Source organism: Papaver somniferum, chromosome 2 (assembly GCF_003573695.1).
Source record: "Papaver somniferum cultivar HN1 chromosome 2, ASM357369v1, whole genome shotgun sequence".
Taxonomy (NCBI): domain Eukaryota; kingdom Viridiplantae; phylum Streptophyta; class Magnoliopsida; order Ranunculales; family Papaveraceae; genus Papaver; species Papaver somniferum.
The window spans coordinates 49,101,307-49,121,463 of record NC_039359.1 but is presented as its reverse complement, the minus strand read 5'-3'; the positions used below and the strand labels follow the sequence as shown (position 1 = coordinate 49,121,463).

At 35.3% G+C, this 20,157-nt stretch overlaps 1 non-coding gene and 1 pseudogene across 1 annotated transcript; both read left to right on the top strand.

The window, feature by feature from the left end:
- The first annotated feature begins 1,061 nt into the window (after positions 1-1,061).
- Positions 1,062-2,246, top strand: LOC113350954 (annotated as a pseudogene).
- A 4,473-nt stretch (positions 2,247-6,719) lies between these two features.
- Positions 6,720-6,791, top strand: TRNAQ-UUG. The gene has a single exon. It is a non-coding gene; the product is annotated as a tRNA-Gln (tRNA).
- Positions 6,792-20,157: the final 13,366 nt, after the last annotated feature.

Here is a 20,157-nt window from a genome sequence, read left to right as displayed (position 1 = left end):
GCAGCTATTCACGGTTCTTGTGGTCGTGTTTGAGGAGGAAAGGCGTGATCCAGAAGCTCAGAACAACAAGACAGAGTGAGAGATTAATACCGAGAAACCAGTTGGGAAAGAGTTGTTGTCTGTCATTGATTGGAATGAAGATCAAGGGAGATCAGGACTGAGATCTCGAAGCTGAGAAGGAAATAAAGATTGGGTATTCAATTTTGGAGAGTTTGGTTTGATTTTGAAGTCGTTTTGCTGCCAAGAGAAGGCAGTGAAGAGAAGACAAGTTAATATAAAGGATTCTTAAATGCTACATACGGGCAACTCCAGATAAAGCTTGATTTAGAACTTGAGATAAACATGGAAACATTGGTCGAATATTCAAAGATTGGGTTTGTAAAACTTGGACGAAAAACCAGTTAAGAGAGTGAAGCTTCTTGCCGTTGATTTTGATAGTTAACAGTGCAGAAGATATGTACTCGAATTTATAAGTATATAAGCTATGTGTACTCAAATTTATAAGCAGTGCAGCGGATATGTACTCAATATAATAAGGGTGTAGACACGGACACGTTTGGTAGTAGAGGGTATTATGGTCATTTCAATGTTTTCAATTAATTTTGGACCTCCAGATAAAAAAAAATTCCGTTTGGACCCTACTATAAATAACCTTATGGGCTTAGGACCAAACAAGAAATTTTCCTTCGATCAAACCTTAACCGGCTTATATAACTCAAACTTCCAACTATAACTCAATATTTTCTTGAAAGAGACGGACTTCTATCCTAACTCAGATTTCCAACAATAACTCTAATCCAAACGCCCAACTATATAACTCATATTACAGTCTCGGTTAGACTTGTTGTTTCTTTTTTTCATATTAGGTTAGGTTTTTCTTCTCGGTTATAGACTTGTTTATTTAGTTTTTCTCATCAAAATTGTTACTGTACGTGTTTTGAAGATATTTCTTTTTTTAGTATATATACGTATATACAGTATATAATTGGAGGCCAAGAAAATCAGCAGTTTTAGGGTTTAATCGTTTTTCAAGGATTTCAAAGAGTTAGGCTTTTAGAATCATGTCTGCCAGTATTCCAGAACCTAATTTTCGTTCTACCAGAAGTAGAGGTGAAGGTGGGGTTAATGAACGCAGAATTAAACCGAAACCAGGAAGTAAAAGAAGGCATGGAGTTGAATCAGAACAACCCGAGACTAGTGAATCTCGTAATGGTGTTGCTGATCGAAGAGTTCTACGTTCGCAGTATCTTGCTTTAAGGAATAAGATACGTGATCAAAGAGAAGATATTTCGAATGCCAATTCTGATAGTTTCAAATCTATATTCAACCAAGTTGAAAACCTGCACCAGATGGTTACAAAGCCGAGAGAACAAGTTGCCGATGCTGAGGCTCTTTTAGGCATTGCCAACACCTTGGCGACGTCTATTAAAGCACAGAATAGTGATGGTCTAACTCCCAATGATTTTATTACCTGCATGCTCCAAAACTTTGGGAAGCAAAATGGTGGAATGCGCAGTGAACAAGCCAGATTATCCTTTGGTTGGAAGGATTTAGGTCTTGAAGTATGTCAAATCTTCATGAAGGTTCGAGGATGCAATACAATGGTTGGACCTATGGATGCTGAGGTCAAGCAAAGAAATCTCCTACTCAGAGGAAGCGGACTAGGAAACCAACTTCGACTGAACGCCCTGAAAATCTTGATGATGCCGAAGAAGAGCAGACAACTGATACCGACAGAAATATGATAACTATGTATGACATCTTGAAGAAGAATAAGAGAGTTATGCTTGACAATTTACTTCTCAACAGAGTTTCTTTTGCACAGACTGTGGAGAATTGATTTGCTCTTTCATTTTTGGTGAAAGATGGTCGAGTTAAGATAACTGTTGATTCAAAAGGTCGCCACTTTGTTACTCCAAAAAATGGACCGACACCTGAGAAAGTTGCCTCAGGGGTTGCCTCGTACAACCATTTTGTTCTTCGGCTTGATTTCAAAGATTGGAAGGTTATGAAGGATACTGTTACCATTGGTGAGGAGCTTATGCCCCATCGAACTCCAGCAAATATCTCAAGTAATAGTCAAGGGGAAGTGATCGGTGAAAGCAGTGAAGGTGCCACAGCTGGTAACCTAACAACACCGAAGTCCAATCAAACAAGAAGATCCAGTGATAGAAGACTCGCCGGAAAATGTTAACTCTAACTGGAGTGAAGCTGCCATACGAAAGGCTAAGCGCAAACTTCGATGAAACCTCTTTTCAGGTAACCACATCTGGTATCTTGCACATGATATTTGTTAGTCTTTTTGAGTTGGTTCCTAGAAAAAAGAAAAGAAAGTAATTTTATTATTTCAAGCTTCAAGAAATTCCATCGCTATGCAGTTTATATACAAAACTCTCTCGCCTCGATGGAACTAAACTAACATTAGAGTTTTTGGATTTGGTAGTCATTTAGAGTTACATGTGAAAGCTTTATAACTTGCAGTGAATGAGATGGTATGCATTCAAGAATTGTTGTCTGAGCAATCACTGCTTATAAATAAGATTTTTGTTAGCTTGGTCAAGAAATATACTAACTCCAGTAGTAAAATCTTGAATTTGTAATTTTCTTCTTTCCCTAATAGACCTCAAATTCTTGGATAGCCCTGTACTGTTTCTACTTGGCATTTGTGTTTAGTGATAAAAGAATAAGATGTTGCCTCGAAAAGATGTCTGCATTGAAATTTTGTGTGATCACTATTTGTATGCCAAAAGCCTAGCATCCATGATACAATGGGTACAAAGATTTGCATAAGCTTTTCCATATGCTTGTAGATTTAAAGCTGCTGTTAGGCGATCCACGCCATTTATTGATTTTCATCAATGGGCATAGTATAGATTGCAGGGTCCAAAAAAATATCCAGTTCTTTTTTTTGCTGAAAAAATATCCAGTTCACAATTTCACATGTGTTACCTTGACATGAAATTAAGCTTCTTTAGGGAGTAATATCAACTTAGGTCGTGGGAAACTAACTCTGGCAAAGAAGATGTGTGTTTCTTTAACTATTGCCTAGTGTTGTGTTGTGTTGTGTTGTGTTGTGTTGTTTGTTTGTTTGCTTCGTTGCATTTGTTCCAAATGCAATTCATAACATCATATGGAACAACCTTCATGGTGGGCTCTATGGATCGAAAGAAATAGAAGCACTTTTCACGACAAGTATTCCAAATCAACTGATGTAATTATAGCTGTTAAATCACTTCTGTTTCAACGGGGACTCCCCTCTCAAGCTTTTAAAGATTTGTATTTTGATGATTTGGTACATAATTGGGAAGCAAAGATTTATATGTAATTTTACACCCAGCTAGATTCTTTTAGCACTGCCAGTCTCTTTGATGACGGAGTGTTTTACTGTATGTTCCCCTTGTGCCTCCTTGGCACTTTGTATCAATTTAAACTTTTATAAAAAATAAAAAAAAAAGTTCCTTTGTTCCTTTTTTTTTTCTTCTTGTCAATATAATTTTAACCTTTTTTCCTCCAAATTAAAAAAAAAATAAAAATAATTAAGCTGCCTATCTGTCATATGGATCCATTGATACTGAGAAAGACACTCCGTTTAAGAAATTATACATCAAAGATATTAGGAAGCACTTGAGCATTTCTTAAATTTTCTAGAGTACATTTTTCTTCCACCTTAAAGGAAATAGACAAGAAAATAGACTAGCGAACGCATGATTTAGCCACGACAAACAAGAATATCAAAGGATTTAGACAATGAACCACAGCGACCAACAAGGCTTTAGTACGTACCAAAGTATCTAGTTCATTTTGCTTGAAAGATAACGAAGTATGCGCTTATCCAAATATGTGTTATAGTTATTCGCACGACATTCAGCCCAAACATGGTCAAACTCTGAGCGATCACATGATAGTTCTTGTTGTTTTTACTTCAAGCGATGTAATATAGTTTCCAATGCAGAAATTGTATTACTTTTCAATATATCGATCACATCTAGCCCATACTCCCCATATAAGCGCTTAATGCACCTTAGGTTTGCAGGGGTCAAGTGATCCTCGATATGTATTTGCGTTTCTGGCTTTAATGTCTTGTCCTGGATCTTGCCTATCAATTCCTCCACACGCATTTTTGTTGAATCCACAGATCCGATTAAGATATCCAAATGGAACCTGTAATCTTCACATTTAATCTGCATTTTCTCATATCGACTTTTGGATTTTGCTTTGGTCTCGAACGAAATACCATCTAAGGCGCACAGATTATTCAGTACTTGACTTTCAAGTTCCGTTGTCTGACTATTAAAAGGTATCGGATGAAGCAAAATCCGATAACTTGCACTACAACGTTGACCTAATTCAACTGGGTGGAAAGCCTCATTTGATTCTGATTCTTCAGTCCTTTCCGCAGATTTGATCAGTTTGTAAGGCCGCTTTCTTTGGCTGAAGTCTCTACCATCCTCCTTTCTCAGGGTTATCTGACATTCTTTTGGCAAGAAGGTATTGAAAGCCAAACTAAGGTGTGGATGCCCTTTAAGCAATGCCTTAATCCTTGCCGATACAACAACTAATTCTGCAATGTCTTTTGGCCGAGATTTGGCGGCACCTATCAAAATTTGAAGAAATTCGTCATATTTCTCTTTGTTATCTTCAAAAACATTCTTAACAGCCCTAAAATAGTCAATGGCGGCATCCGTCATTGTTTGTTCCTTTGACACAATATCATCCTCTCTACTTCTTTTCATCTCAGAAAATACACTAATACTTTTTAGCAAATGATGTACTTTTTGATAGCAATACTCGACAAGTGAGATTAGATTGACAGACTGAATTTATATATAGATTAGATATAGGAAAAGTGCGACTCCTAGTCCTAGTACCTCGGATCTACAGATTCTAAGGTATATAATGACATTTATTTCCTGAAGAATCTGAACAAGATATGCCACTAAATTCACATTAATTTTAAATTGTTCCCTGAACAAAACAAGTTTCTAAGTTTGCTCACACTGTGCCGTTAATGATCCTACTACCATAAAACCTCTGAGTTATATCTCTGTATATGGCCATAGCCCATAGGGAATGTATGGACGCATTTATTTGGCTAATAAATGACACCATTGCCGTGTTTTCAGTTTTCACCCGTTTTGGAAGCACTAGACATTAACGGGTAACGAATAACGACGCTGAATAACGAGTACGAATAACAACGATACTGAATTAGTATGGAAAGTTTTTTGCTACCTCCTCTGAGTTGGATGATCCCCTTATATTTTGTAGGAAATACCAATAGGTCCTAGAAATAATATATGAGTTTGGTCCAGTTGACTCAGTCAACTGTCTGTTTGGTCCTTTTTGAAAATATAAATTATAGTTTGGTCCTACAAATAATAGTTTGGTCCTCGGGTGACGTCATGGATGATGTAATTGTGATCTTATAGTGGCAGAAATACCCTTATATTATTGTTTGGTCCTAGAAAATAATAGTGTGGTCCTAGGGTGACCACATATATACAAAAATTTAGTAGAAAATATCTCATTCTCAGATTTTGTTGTTGTTAAAGATGATGAAAACGATAAATATGATGAAGACGATGAATACGATGCTGGCGCTGTTGAAGACGATGATGTTTGCTGCTGCTGTTGAAGACGACGAAGAAGATGAAGATGATGTTGCTGATGTTCATTTTTACGAATGAACTCTATTTTTTTTACGAATTTTTGTTGTGTGTTCATTTTGGAAAATGAACTCTATTTTCTTCTATAGGTTTTTTTAGGTGTTCATTTGAAAGAATGAACTAAATTTTCATATAGGTTTTTATTAGGAGTTCATTTGAAATAATGAACTAGGTTTTCATATAGGTTTTATTAGGAGTTCATTTGAAAGAATGAACTCGGTTTTCCCATTAGTTTTTATTAGGAGTTCATTTGAAAGAATGAACTCGGTTTTCACATAGGTTTTTATTAGGAGTTCATTTGAAAGAATGAACTCAGTTTTCATATAGGTTTTATTAGGAGTTCATTTGAAAGAATGAACTCTTGTTTTTATTCATAATAGTGGAGTTTTTGTTGTGTGTTCATTTGAAAAAATGAACTCCAATTTTTGTTCTTAATAACGACATTTTTGTATAATTTTAATGAAGTTCATTCATATGTGATTTAATTTGATTTTATTAGGTGTTCATTTGAAAGAATGAACTTTGATGGTTCATCACACAGAATGAACTGATACAAAAAAATAAGTAAAAATTAACACGGAAGAATATTTTTATCTGTTTTATATTTTTAAATAATTATGGACCAACAGTAAAGGCGTTTTTCCAAAAGAGCAAACTTACTTGGGACCACCTAAAAAGGGACCAAAAAATATTTTTCCCTCATATTTTTTCGTATTTTAAGCTTTTGTTTGGCCAAGGAAATTGAATGCAACGTATATCTCAGTGTCGGTACCCTATGGACATCGGGTTTGCGACGACATCAGTCTATGCAATGTATGCAAAACTCTATGGATAATTTCCTGGTAGTAATAGCAACTTCTCGATCTCAATCTTTCTTTACTAATTCGCTGCAGACGTCTTAGCAATATCATTAAAAAAAAAAAAAAAATTACAGTACAGGTTTGTTCCACATGATTTTCCATTCAGTCACATTTATAAAAAAAAAAGAATACACTGCAAAGCCTTTGGGGTCATTTGCAGTATAATTATACAAGGTTGTCACACAACCAAAATGGTTCTATGGTGTAGTGGTTATCACTCAGGACTTTGAATCCTGCGATTTGGGTTCGACTCCCTATAGGACCTTTTTGCTTTCACTTGACGCTACTGAATCAGTTCACCATTTTGATTTGGTGAAATTAATATGTCTTTTTAGGATACATGATTTTTCTTAGATTTATTATAAAAATGAGAAACAAAAATAGATAGATAGTGTATCCAAGAAAGATGATTTCATTCAGTTGTTTATTTTTCTTGGATTTATTATAAAAATGAGAAACAAAATTAGGTAGATTGTATTTTTGTGCATCAAGTAATCTAATTAAGATGGCGAAATATGATTATGACCCTCATAACATGAACATGGCAACCAACATAGTCTCATGTTTTTTCTTCGATTCGTCGTTGTAGTTTAAAAAGCTTCTTCTTCGTGCTTGTTGCTCCCTTGTTCTTATCAAAGCTTAAAATACAACTATGAGTTCTTCTGATTTTGTATCTGTGTTGTGTTTCGTCATGGTGCTTTCGATGACAAGCAGCCGTTCAATGAGCTTGGAAGCAAATCACAGATCGCAAGTATTACCACAAGATTATCCAGTTGCAGCAGCAGCAGAAGCTAATGTTGCTTCATCACAGGGATATCTACCTATAATGTTTCCAAATTGTACTTGTCCCTATGAACGTAATGAGCTTTGTACGCTGGTAGTAGTCGCTAACATTTTCCGGCTTCCTATTTGTCTCTGCCAGTCTGGCTACTACTTCAGTTGTCCATTTGCACCAGGTTCAATACAGGGATATCAACCTCTAACGTTTCCAGCATGTCCTTGTGCTTATGACCGTAATGAGCTTTGTACGAAGCCAACAATCGTGGGCACCAATGCCGTACGTTTCCCGCTTCCCATTTGTCTCTGCCAGTCTGGCTACTATTTTCGTTGTACTGATAGTACTTATTTGGCATAACTTGATGATAAACCTCCTACACCAGTTTTAAATAATTCTTCGACGGCTGTGGTTCCACCGATTACTTGAACTCCAACAATACCCACTATTCAGAAAACTTCTTGTGAGCTGCACCACTACTTAATAATGCAACGGCAGCGATTATTACAACCATTGATGTAACTATATAAGCACTAATTAAAGAAATAAACGAGTTATGATACGACAAGGTCGCCATAAGGACAGTATTTGTAAGGGTGCATTTTCTAGCCCCTTGAATATATTTTTCTTTTTCTTTTTCTTGAACTGGGAATTATATTGAAAAGAAGGGGAAAATACAAGAAAAAGAAAAGCTGCCACGGAAACGGAAGTTCCACCATCCAGCAAAAAGGTAAATTAAGAGAGATGCACAAATTTACCAATGAAATGGATATTACAGCATAGGTATGTAGCAACTTGATTCTTGAGGAAATATTTAGGTGACAATTTGTGTTTATCATTTTTCTCTTTGTTTTTCTACATCTTTCTTTTCAATTTTATATGCTCATTGATCCTAGCATATGCTAAAATGTTTTTGGTATTTTTTCCATCAACTGCCTGAGGTTAACGGTGTCGTTTTACCAAGTTGCCCATCCACATATCAGGTGACCCTTAAATTTTAAGGGTAAAAATGTAACTTTGACATACGTGTAACCCCATGCATGTGGGATGGTTTTTTTTTATATATCTCAGTGACATATTCTTTGATTTTTTTTAGTTATGAGATAAATCCCCAAATAAATTAGTAAAAATGTGAGATATTCCTATTAATTTCCCCCCTAAATAAAATAGAATTTATTATCTAAATACTACACGAAAATGTTACATATATGTGATGTAATATCCAAATGTCATAAGACGCACCTTTTAGGACACACTATGGTTCACCATTTTGCTTTGTTATAGCTTAATTGTAGTTAAGTGAAACTATAGCCTGATTGTAGTTAAGTGAAATGTGCATGAAGGCGCACCTCACTAGATAAATTTTATATTTTTTTACCGCTTAGCTTATATCCCGTGTAGATAGTGCAAAATGGCAACTGAGTTTCTTCTTCTTTTTCCAAATTTTTTTTTGACGAATTTAGATAAATTTTATTATCGATAAAAAGAAATTATGTGAAAAAAATATGATATAATATGAAAAATTGTATTTTATTAATATCAAAGACTTAATAGTGAAAAACTAGAAGTACAAGGTAGGTTAATAATGCAAAATTTGAAAAGGGAAACTCAATATTCGTTCAAAAAGTCAAGGAAACTGAGTTTCCATAAACTATTTTTTCAAGCAAAGCAAAATCACCACATTAAAGCGAATTGAAAGACCATAGTAGTTGGATTTCACTACAATCAAATTAGTTAATATCGTATATCGGTATCGTATAGCCGAGGTGCTATACACTAGACAAAATATTATACCCAATTTTATCGTTGATATAGAATTAACTTTGCAATTTTATAATTTATAATTTGAGGTCCATTATGTTACTCAAAGTTTTAATGGAAGGTACGTATTTATAATTATAAAACATAAATTAAACTAGTTTTATCAGATAACTTCCCAAAAAAAACATTGTTAATAAGTATATTTGTATTCCTACCGATATTGTTGGTCGATTACTGCGACCTATATATCAGTACGGTACAACCGATACAGCCGACATAATCGTTATATTCATGTATCACTGATATTTTGCGTATTTTCTGCGTAAAGGGTGATACACGATAAACTCCGACATAATCAATCGATATGACCGATATTAACTACATAGGCTACAATTAAGTTACAGTTAAGCGAAATCAGCAACCATAGTGTTTGGCCTTATAAAAGTTGTCTTGTCAGTGACCATGTCACGGATTTTTTATATGGTATTTGTCATTTTTATTCGACACTATCATTATTTTATCTATTGTGCAAAGAGATTTACCAGGATGAGTCTCGATGACAAGGATAAATTACTTTTTGGTTTCTTTTCTTCTTCTATGTTGGCGAGTCAGCGACACACCCATTAGTCTCGATGGGAGCTTTGTTCATTATTTAAATTATTCTTCTATGTTGGTGTGCCTGCTGGGGGGAGTATTTTAAAAAATGTAAATAGCTTACTGGAGTTGAATGGTCACTCGGACAAGATGTCAATGCTGCTCATTGACTTTTCTAATGCGTTCAACATGGTGAGCAAATCTCATCTCATCAAGGAGGTTTGTCTTCATTGTCCAAATATTTCTCGCTGGGTAGAATTTTATTACTTGCGACCTGCTAAACTCTAATAAGACCAATATATTTTGTCTTCTGCACTTGGAGTCCACCAGGGTGACCCTCTCGGTCCATTGTTGTTTGCTTTGACACTTCACCCCATGGTGAAGACTATTGATTCTCGTCGCAAACTCGATTTGCACGCCTGGTACCTTGATGATGGTACAATGGTTGGTGATACTCTTGAGGTGACGAATGCCTTGAGCATAATAGAAACTGAAGGACCAAGTAGGGGTTCACATTTCAATATAAATAAAAAGGAAGTATTTTGGTTTTCAATTGATCCTAGAAGCACTGCTGATGGTGTTTTCCCTCCTGATATTGGTAGACTTTCTAATGGTGTTAAACTTTTGGGTGGACCTGCGAGTTTGGATTTGAACTTTATTGGTGATATGACGTTGAGCAGGGTGAACAAGAATGTTCAACTTATATATTCCATCAAGAAACACAAGGATCGATCCTCAAAGCGAGATGGTATTACTTCGAAATTGCACCGATGTGTCTAGGCTATATTTTTCAATGCGAACTACCAATCCTGCAGCTCTACAACAAGCCACTGATATTTTCGATGACCATTTGTTCAAGTACTTGAGACTCCTAGTCACTGGTGATGGTGCGGGTTTTGGTACTTTACAACAGCGATTGACTATCTACCCTATCAAATATGGTGTCCTTGGAATTTATACCATGCAAGACACCCGCACCTACTGTTATCTCGCTTCTCAAAGCCAGACTACTTCGGTGCAAAGGGTGATCCTTGGTAACTTATTCTAAACAGACAAAGGTTTTTCTTATCAGTTGGATCTTCAGAACATTATCCAGGTATGTGGACTAACTTCTTATTATTGCGTCGATGATACCCCCCCCCCCCCCCCCCCCAATGCATTCCCTGGAAGTCGCTTATTTTGATGCGGCTAAGAAGAAAATCTCATACCAATCTTGTATGTCTACAAGAGATTCCATTTTGTGGAAGTGTAATCATATCAAACATGCACATGATTATTTGTTATCTATACCAATTACTGGGTTAATCAATCCTCGGGACAAGACAATTCATAGTTGTACTTTGCTATCGCCTTGGTATCCCACTGTTTGTTGAGAATGATCTATGCTCAAGTTGTAACAGACCTATGGATATCTTTTGGGACCACGGCTTCATTGTGATAAGGATGTTGGACTTAAGTTTCAACATGACCTTGTACGTGATGTAATCGCTGACATTTGTTACAAAGCTGGTGCGCCTGCGCGTAAGGAAGTTTCTCTTGGGTTTCTATCGGATAATGACAGATATTTACGACCTGCTGATATATATCCTTGTTCTTAACTGGGAAAATGGACAAGATGTTTGCATGGATGTCACAGGTGTCTCTTCCTTCGATGGGGAAGGTACTCGCTGACATTTGTTACAAAGATGTTTGCATGGATGTCACAGATTGGCTATTTCTAGTGCTGTTTGAGAAATGGTATGACCAGCTGAGCTAGCTACCCGTTTTCTTTATTATTATATACTAGAAATAACCCGTGTCATAACAGCACGGTATGAGGTTAACAGAGAGCTCTAATAAATATCTAGAGATAGGCCGTGTCGTAACGACACTGCTTTAATATGATATCCGATTGGTGTAAAAAAAAATCGTACTTTCAATCGTGTTCCTTTGCAAGAAAGTTTTCTATTTTGTTTTAAACAAAAATAATATCTATAAACACATTGTGAAATTATTCATACACATTATCCAAAATCGAACACAAAATCATTTAAGTAATAATGTGTATGCATATCTCACTTATAAGTTATGAATAAAAATAAATAAATCTCATTTCCCATTAGGTTCATCATGTCACCACTATGTCAATTAATACATATATGATGTATTATGATTTCATTTAATGTTTCTTTGAATATCTTGAGTTAGAAGTGATGCAATATAAAGATTTATAAATTTGGATTCATAATGAGAGGTATTAGAGCATTTCTCGGTCGAACTCGCATGCATTGCTATCTCAAGCATGTTTTTCAATGTTAGTGATCAAAACTATAAGTCTTGGTTTCTAGCCTATTTATAGATGTCTCGTACTAGGACATATATTGTGTAGTTGATCTTAGACTTCACGATGTTCATCATTTGAAGACGAATAACTACTAAAGGGAACTTGTGGAACTTCATCGACAAAAGGTATGTGAAGACTAAAACTCATCTATCACTTGGAAAGTCTATTTCTACTGTATCTTCTATATTGAGACATAAGTCGTATTACGATATAGTTTTCCATATACACATTTGAGATTTCAAGCTGAGTTTATCTCGCTTACATATTTCTCGACATATGTGTTGGCAAGCTTTCGCTTCGATCAAGTTCATCTTATATCATGTGAGTAATATCTTACATGGTTTGTGTGATACAATCATTTGGTGTAGTCTTGGAATGTTTCGTTAATGATTATTTCAATATCTTGAAAATTGCTTTGATGTTAATAGTGTGTGAAAACATCTATTGTCATCCTCTAAGAAAGTTTCAATGATTTTAATAAAGATCTTAGAATCATGTAACCATGTTTGGATATAAACATAGTGTGTTATCACATTTGTGTGTAAGTCAAAAACCGGGAACCTGAAGTACGCATACCCGTATGGGTACTGGCGGTTGTTGGATGTCTGGAAAACTATGCGTACCCGTACGCATACTGGCGGAAGTCTCACATCCGTGAATTTATGCAGGAGTTTGGAATGTAAATTGGTATGCACCCCCGTACGCATACTTGTGTAACCAAACTCGGTCCGGCTACTTAAGTATGTGTACCTGTTTGCATACTTGAGTTGCTTACTTTCTAAAATCGGTTGTGTACATGAACTTGAAAATTTATAAAATAAGGAATTCAATATTTGGAAACCGTGACTATAATGTTCATGTATTGATTCGAGTGAATCAAACCGATTTTGCTTCAATTGTGTTCTTGTATACTTCTTTGCTATAGTTATGGTTAAGATGAATAAGATTGATATGAGAGTAATCATATGGCTAACTTTGGTTAACTATTGACGAGCCAATATGGTGTACATGTTTGGGTACGATTACATAAACCTAAATGAGTGTACATTTCATTTGTGTGTAAAAATCTAAGTTCGATCTAACGCTTGAAAGATATTAGCTTGGTTAAATCAGGTTTTTCATCTAACAGTGAATATTGGATGCTTTGTTACCAAGGTAACTTGGATTTCAAACCCTGATTTGAAAACTATATAAAGGAGAAATATAGCAACTGGGAAACCTAATCCCCACACCTCCTATGTGTTACTAGTTGCATAACCTTAGGTTTCTTTGAGACCCTGTAGATTAACGACTTGAAAGACTTCATTGGGATTGTGAATCCAGACCCAACTATTTTCTTTGTAATTGCGTGTTCTGATCTTGGATGATTCTATCGTATTGAGTATAATTGAATAATTGACTCGAGATTAATTTCTCTGATAGGCAAGATAAAAGTAATCACAAACATATTGATCTCGGCGTTTGTGATTCCACAATATCTTTTTTCGCTAGTCGATTAAGATTATTGTGAGGTGATTGATAATATTAGGATGTTCTTCGGTAATATAAGTCTGGTTTATCAAATGGTTCCTGCTTACCTTGATTTATAAAAAGACAGAACAAAAACTCTTGGATATTTCTTTGGAAGACAGATTTATTCAATCCTATAGACTTTTCTGTGTGAGACAGATTTGTTTATCAAGTTTTCGACTTTGGGTCATAGAAACTCTTGGTTGTGGGTGAGATCAGATAAGGAAATCAAGTGCGTAGTACCCTGCAGGGATCAGAGACGTAAGGAACGCAAATGTACCTTGAATCAGTGTCAGATTGATTAGGGTTAAACTACAATCCATTCCTAAGTTCATTGGAAGTAGGCTAGATTCTGTAGCAGCTTAACACAGTGTGGTGTTCAAACTGGATTAGGTTCCGAGGTTTTTATGCATTTGTGGTTTTCCTCGTTAACAAAATTCTGGTGTTTGTGTTATTTCTTTTCCGCATTATATGTTGTTATATAATTGAAATATCACATGTTGTGCGTTAATATCAATCAATTAGAATATCTAACCTTTGGTTGTTGATTTAAATCGATTGACACTTGAACATTGGTCTTTGGTACCGTTCAAGTTACTCCTCTTATATTCAATCAGGCTCGCAGATTTCTATTTGTTGATTGCAGATTGAATTAAGAGTTAGAGATATTAAACTCTTTGATATACTTTTCTCTCGATTGAGTATGATTGTCTAGTTGATTCTGTAGAAATTATATTGGAGTAAATCCTCTCAGATTGCCAGACGAATTGTTGGGTGTGGTTGTTAGACCCCCGCATTTTCAAGAGCGGTTACATAAACGATGACCGTCGAATGTCTTTCGCTGGGATGAGACTGGGATGGTCGGATGTAACGTTTATCTCTCAAAATGTTATCCTACCGTCCAAGCTCAAAAATCCATTCTGTTTTATATTATAGATTATTAATGTTAATATTATGAATGATGCCACAGGGGATTTTATTAAGAAAATCAATTATTATTATTGTTAATATTTTTTTTGTTAATATTGGATAAAGATTATTATTACAAGAAATTATTTGGATGCCTAGCAACCTAAGCTCCAAAAGCGTACTACGACATTAGTTGAACATGTTGTCGTGCTAGCCAACCAGCGAGCCTAATGAGGAACCAGTCAAGGGAGCTAAAGTTGATAGGAGGATGATTATATCGTAAGCTGACTCTACCTTCCATGTCCAATTCTGCAATGTTGCGCCATCAAGGACTCGAACCTGGGACCTCCTGGAGCGCATCACACCTCTAAGGAACCGATATGACTAGCTTAACTAGCTACCCGTTTTTTTTTATTATTATTACTTTTCTTTTATATATATAAAGACCACCATAGAGGGCATTTATAAACAATAAAATTTTTACATGGGAATGGGTGGGATCCGAGAAACAAGATCTGCTCCAACACCTTTCTAAATAACTAGCTGGGAATCTATTATTAATTAATTTTTCTTTGATACAAAACAGCTAGGTCCACACTCCTGAGCAGCTGACCTAGCAAGTTGGACTAACCAACACCCCATCAACAATATCCAATCTTGACTTTATCCACAGAGGAAATTGGCGTAAATGGAGAATCCAACCTTTCCTAGTGAGAATCGATCCCCTACCTCCTAGGCTTCCACCTGCATTACGGATGACATGGGTACCTTAACCACTGTAAAGTTGGTTTTGAATATGAATTAGGCCGCCCTTAGACAAAGAAGAGATGAAATCCTCTCATTCAGTACTTGTCTTTCCAATTTAACATTTTGATGATTAAGATTCAAGATAAATAATTGCTTTCAATCTTAACTTCTCTTGGATTTAATGTAAAATTGATAAACCATATAAATTGATTGTATTTTTGTGTATATATTGGAAATAATCCGTGCCGTAACGACACGCCATGGGATGTAATAATTTTTGGTCATAATGATAATTTGAATAAATAATACAAACTCTTATAAGACTTATTTTGATCCATGAGAAATTGTAGCTATAAAAGTATTAGATCTTTTCCATCCAAATAATTAAAAATCCGGTTACACTTGCAATTGATTAAAGTAATACTTTGTGATAAAAATGCTAGGTAAATTGTTTCATTTTTCCCTAAAATGGTAATTTTTTGGTTGATCCCCAATGATAGGTGGTCTTTGATACTGATTTGTGTTGTATTCAAACCATTCAGATGAATCTTCATTGAATGAGCAATAAGTGTAACTACATCCTCCCAGAAATTCTTCATCGGTCCTGACACTATCTTCTTGTGTTCATTATCCATATGCTCTGGTGATTCCATTCCTGTATTATCCCAGGTCATCTACGTTGCACGGTTTCAGCGAAGTATGTCATCTACATTACATTTTATTATCCCAAATCAAATACATTCTCACATTGTCACCAATCATCAATAGTTCGTGTACAGGTGACACAAGAAGTATGGCTTTTCTTTCATTTTCTTCCTCGGAGGAACATCGATATTCTCTCGTGGAGGATCAAGAAAATAAAATAAATAAACTTATTAGATGCAGAGGAAAAAAAGGGAACCACCCAAAAAGTCAGGGAGGTTTCAGTATCAATGTAGCTTTGAAAATCAATGCGATTTCAAGCTAGATTGTTGTCCCATTCGCAAGGATGCAAAGAATGCAAACTTGCGAGTCTTCTTGTCCTAGCTAGGTTTATAAGCTTTAAAATAACATTTGTTTTCTCACCAAAATTAAAATTAGGCTTATGATTGAAGTGAAAAGTTCTGGTGATTTAATTATTTGGATAGATCTCAATTGTATTTATGTATTTATTTTTATTTTTCTATTTTTTCCGAAAAACAAAAAAAAGACAAATAATTTTTTTTTTTTTGGTATTTTTAGCATAATGTTCTTTGTTCTTTGGAGGTTGATGAATGGCAATTACTTTACCTTAAGGCAGAAATAACAATTTTACCATATTGTTACCGCGAAAGTTCTAATGTTATTCGTTCTTTATAGGTTGATGAAGGCGGGGTTATTCGACTTTAAAAAGGTATGAGTCTATTATTTTATTTTATTCCTTTTGAATAAGACGACATACATCTAGACGTGATTGTAAAACCTTGTTCATTAGTTTTATTCCGACGTACTCGACTGATTTTCCATGTGATTTGCTTTTCGTCATTATAAATGCTATGTGGATTGAGAATTAGTTCGACTCTGTAGTAATATATCTTGTTGGCCTCATAATTTATAACTTATAGATTATATCATGTTTGTAATAGTAAAAGACATAAAGAGTAGTATTAAATTTTTTTTCGCATTTAATTATGTTTTTTAATGGTCCTAATTATAACCAAATTAAAATCATAATGTAAAGGAGGTTACAACTTTCACATCCGTCGGATGTCTTTGGCTGTGATGAGATTGAGATGGTCGGATCAACTGTTTGTCTCTCAAAATGTTAACTGACCGTCCAAGGCTCAAAAACTCATTCTGTTTTGTATTATAGATATCAAGGATTTTGTTATTTTGTACACCCATGCACAAAATAAGAGTCAATCATTAGTATGAAAAATTGAAAAAAATATATACATATATAAGTAAGATAGTGTTTGTTTGAATTGGAGAATGTATTTTCTAAATTATATTACCTTCAGTCACATTTATAAAGCAGGTCACTGCATTTGGGGGCAATTGTACATGTACACTGGGCCAAGTGCGCTAGATTAGGAGTTTTGTTTACATTCAAAATGGTTCCATGGAGCAGTGGTAAATGATTTTCTTTTTTACTCTGAATGCTTACCATTTTGATGAAAAATTTATATTTCTTAATCAAGATTCAAGATAGATAATGGAATTCAATTCTTAATTTCTTTTGGATTTATTGAAAAATGAGAAACAAAATAGATTGATTGTATTTTTGTGCATATTAATCAATGATTATGACTCTCTTAACATGTACATGACAGCCAACGTAGGCACCCTAGTTACATCTTCGCCTGGCCGTTCTAGTTTAAAGAGAACATAGTTAACATGTTAATCAAACCCAAACTCATTAACACCTTCTACTATCTGTTAGTTCTCCTTTTTTCTTATCAAAGCCTAAAATTCAACCAGTATGGGCTCTTCTAAATTTATACTTCTGTTGTGTTTAATCATGGTGTTTTCGTTGACAAGCACTTGTTTCATGAGCTTGGCAGCACGACAACTTTCGGAAATGTTACCCAAAGATTCACCAGTTGCAGCAAGTACTCTTCCTAGTGTACGGATACCGGTACAGTTTCCATTTTGTCCCTGTGATCATGACCCTGATGAGATTTGCGTGCAGCCAACAACAAATATTGTTCTTGGCATTCCTGTCGGACTTCCTTCTTTTATCTGCATATCTGGAATTTCTTTCGTTTGTCTTAAAAGTGCTTCTTCGGCACAACTTGCAGAAAAACTTTCGGCACCGGTTTTAAATATCACTTCAGAGGCTGTGGAACTACTTCCACCAGTTACTTCAACTCCAACACCATCCACTGTTCAAGAAACTCCTTAAAAGCTGAACAAATCAAGTCAAAACTGGTACTAAGTATGAAAGGATTACCGCCATTGTTGGTCGACACACCCATTTGCACATCAAATCATTGTTCATTACTTTTAACTATTGGAATACCAAATCTTCTGTATGAAAAAAAAGAAAAAGAAAAATGTATGTTAAGCCTTGGGCAATCCTTACTTGCAAGCTGGTTTTTAATGTGAATTAGGCTCTTCCATTAATACACTATACACAAATAGAGTATATTGGGAATGAAACATGAAAAGCAACCGGACAGAGCAGCACAGCTAACTCCACAATTTCCGGCCACTATTTTTTTCGATGGGAAGACAAATTAATTAATCAAATAACCGAGTACAAGAGACTTATAATCTCTTTTTTTTTTTCGAAATTGGAAATTTTCCCTCCTTTAAAACACAAAGTCATATGAGTCCCACGTTGCACGGTGAGTGTGACGTCCCCCTCAAATTAAATGAGATAAAAGATTTCAACTAGAGCAATTCTGGAGAGGACAAGTGGCGGTACTCTATTGGTGGGGATATTAAAACATGAATAACACTTTGTTTATACGGTATATTTAACTGCCCATTAATAACACCGTTAGCAAAAACGTCGGTATACAACACTTATGTATGGCTTTACACCTAACTAATAACTTACACTTGGTTTACACCAAGTACTTAACTGGACGTTAGGTAGGTAGACGATACTTTCGTGAAAACTAACGCTGTCAACTCTGTTTTCTTCTTACGGGAAAAAGAATCTTTACAACCCTAATTGTACGTCTTTCGCAAGGATATAGGGTTCTGTTTTCCTTTTCCTCTCCGTGTTCTCTTTATGTTAAGTTTTTGTTCTGTGCAGGATCGTGGTGATTTTGTTTTGTTTAGAGTGACAAAACGGCTGCAAAAACCAGCGAGGATATGAATGGTATTGCTGGAGGAGTTTGAAGACGAAGATCAATTACAGAAGATGGAAGTTAAAAACTATTAGATATTTGGTTGAATTTATGATGAAGATTAGAAGGATTTTGATTGATAATGGAGTTGAAAACTAATAGTTTCTACTCACTCTCTTTTTGTTTTTGATTAAACTCCCTCCATCATGATTTCTCGCTCTACACATGGTCAATAAAAGACCATAGAGATAAGATGACATGTGGACATCTATTGTCCATACAATTCTACTACTACTTATATTGTTACACTCCTATTACATTTGGACATTACATTAACACTCAACAATCTCCTCCTTAATGTGATGTTCTACAACTCCAAGTAATTCCCTAAAGTTTTGGAACTTGCCTTTCGGAAGTGCCTTGGTGAATACGTCTGAATTGGTCTTCCGTTTTGCAATACTTGAGTTCTATCTCACCATCTTCAACCACTTCTCGAATGAAGTGATACTTGCGTTTGATGTGCCTTGCTCTACAATGCTCAACCGAATTTTTGGACATAACAATTGCGGATTTTTTGTCATAAAAAATTTCGGTGCACTCTTCTTGTTTCTCTTGAATATCTTCTATGATTCTTCTTATCCATACAACATGAGATGTATCTATTGATGCTGAAATGTACTCCGCTTCCGCCGTAGATAGAGCTACAGTTTCTTGCATCTTCGATGCCCAAGTAAAAATACCCGAACCAAGAGAAAAAGCATACCCCGATGTACTCTTCATGTCATCAATACACCCTCCCAAGTCGCTATCACAATATCCAACTAATTTGACATCCAAATTTCTTGAATACATGATTCCAAAATTCATTGTTCCTTGTATGTACCTCAACAACCTCTTTGTCGCGCCAAGATGTAGATGACTAGGTGAACTCATGAACCTAGAAAACATACTTAAAGCAAACATGATGTCGGGTCTTGTATGTGTAAGATACAACAAGTTTCCAATAAGACCTCTATAGTAAGTCTCATCAACTTTTCTTCCTCCATCATCTTTCTTGAGTTTCTCATTCACTACAAGTGGTGTAGATGTGGGATTACAACCAAGCATACCAAATTTCTTCAACACCTTTTCGGCATACTTTGCTTTGAGAAATGAACACTCCATCTTCACTTTGATGAAATTCTATACCAAGGAAGTACTTGAGAAAACCCATGTCACTAATATCATATTTCATCATCATTTGTCTCTTGAATTG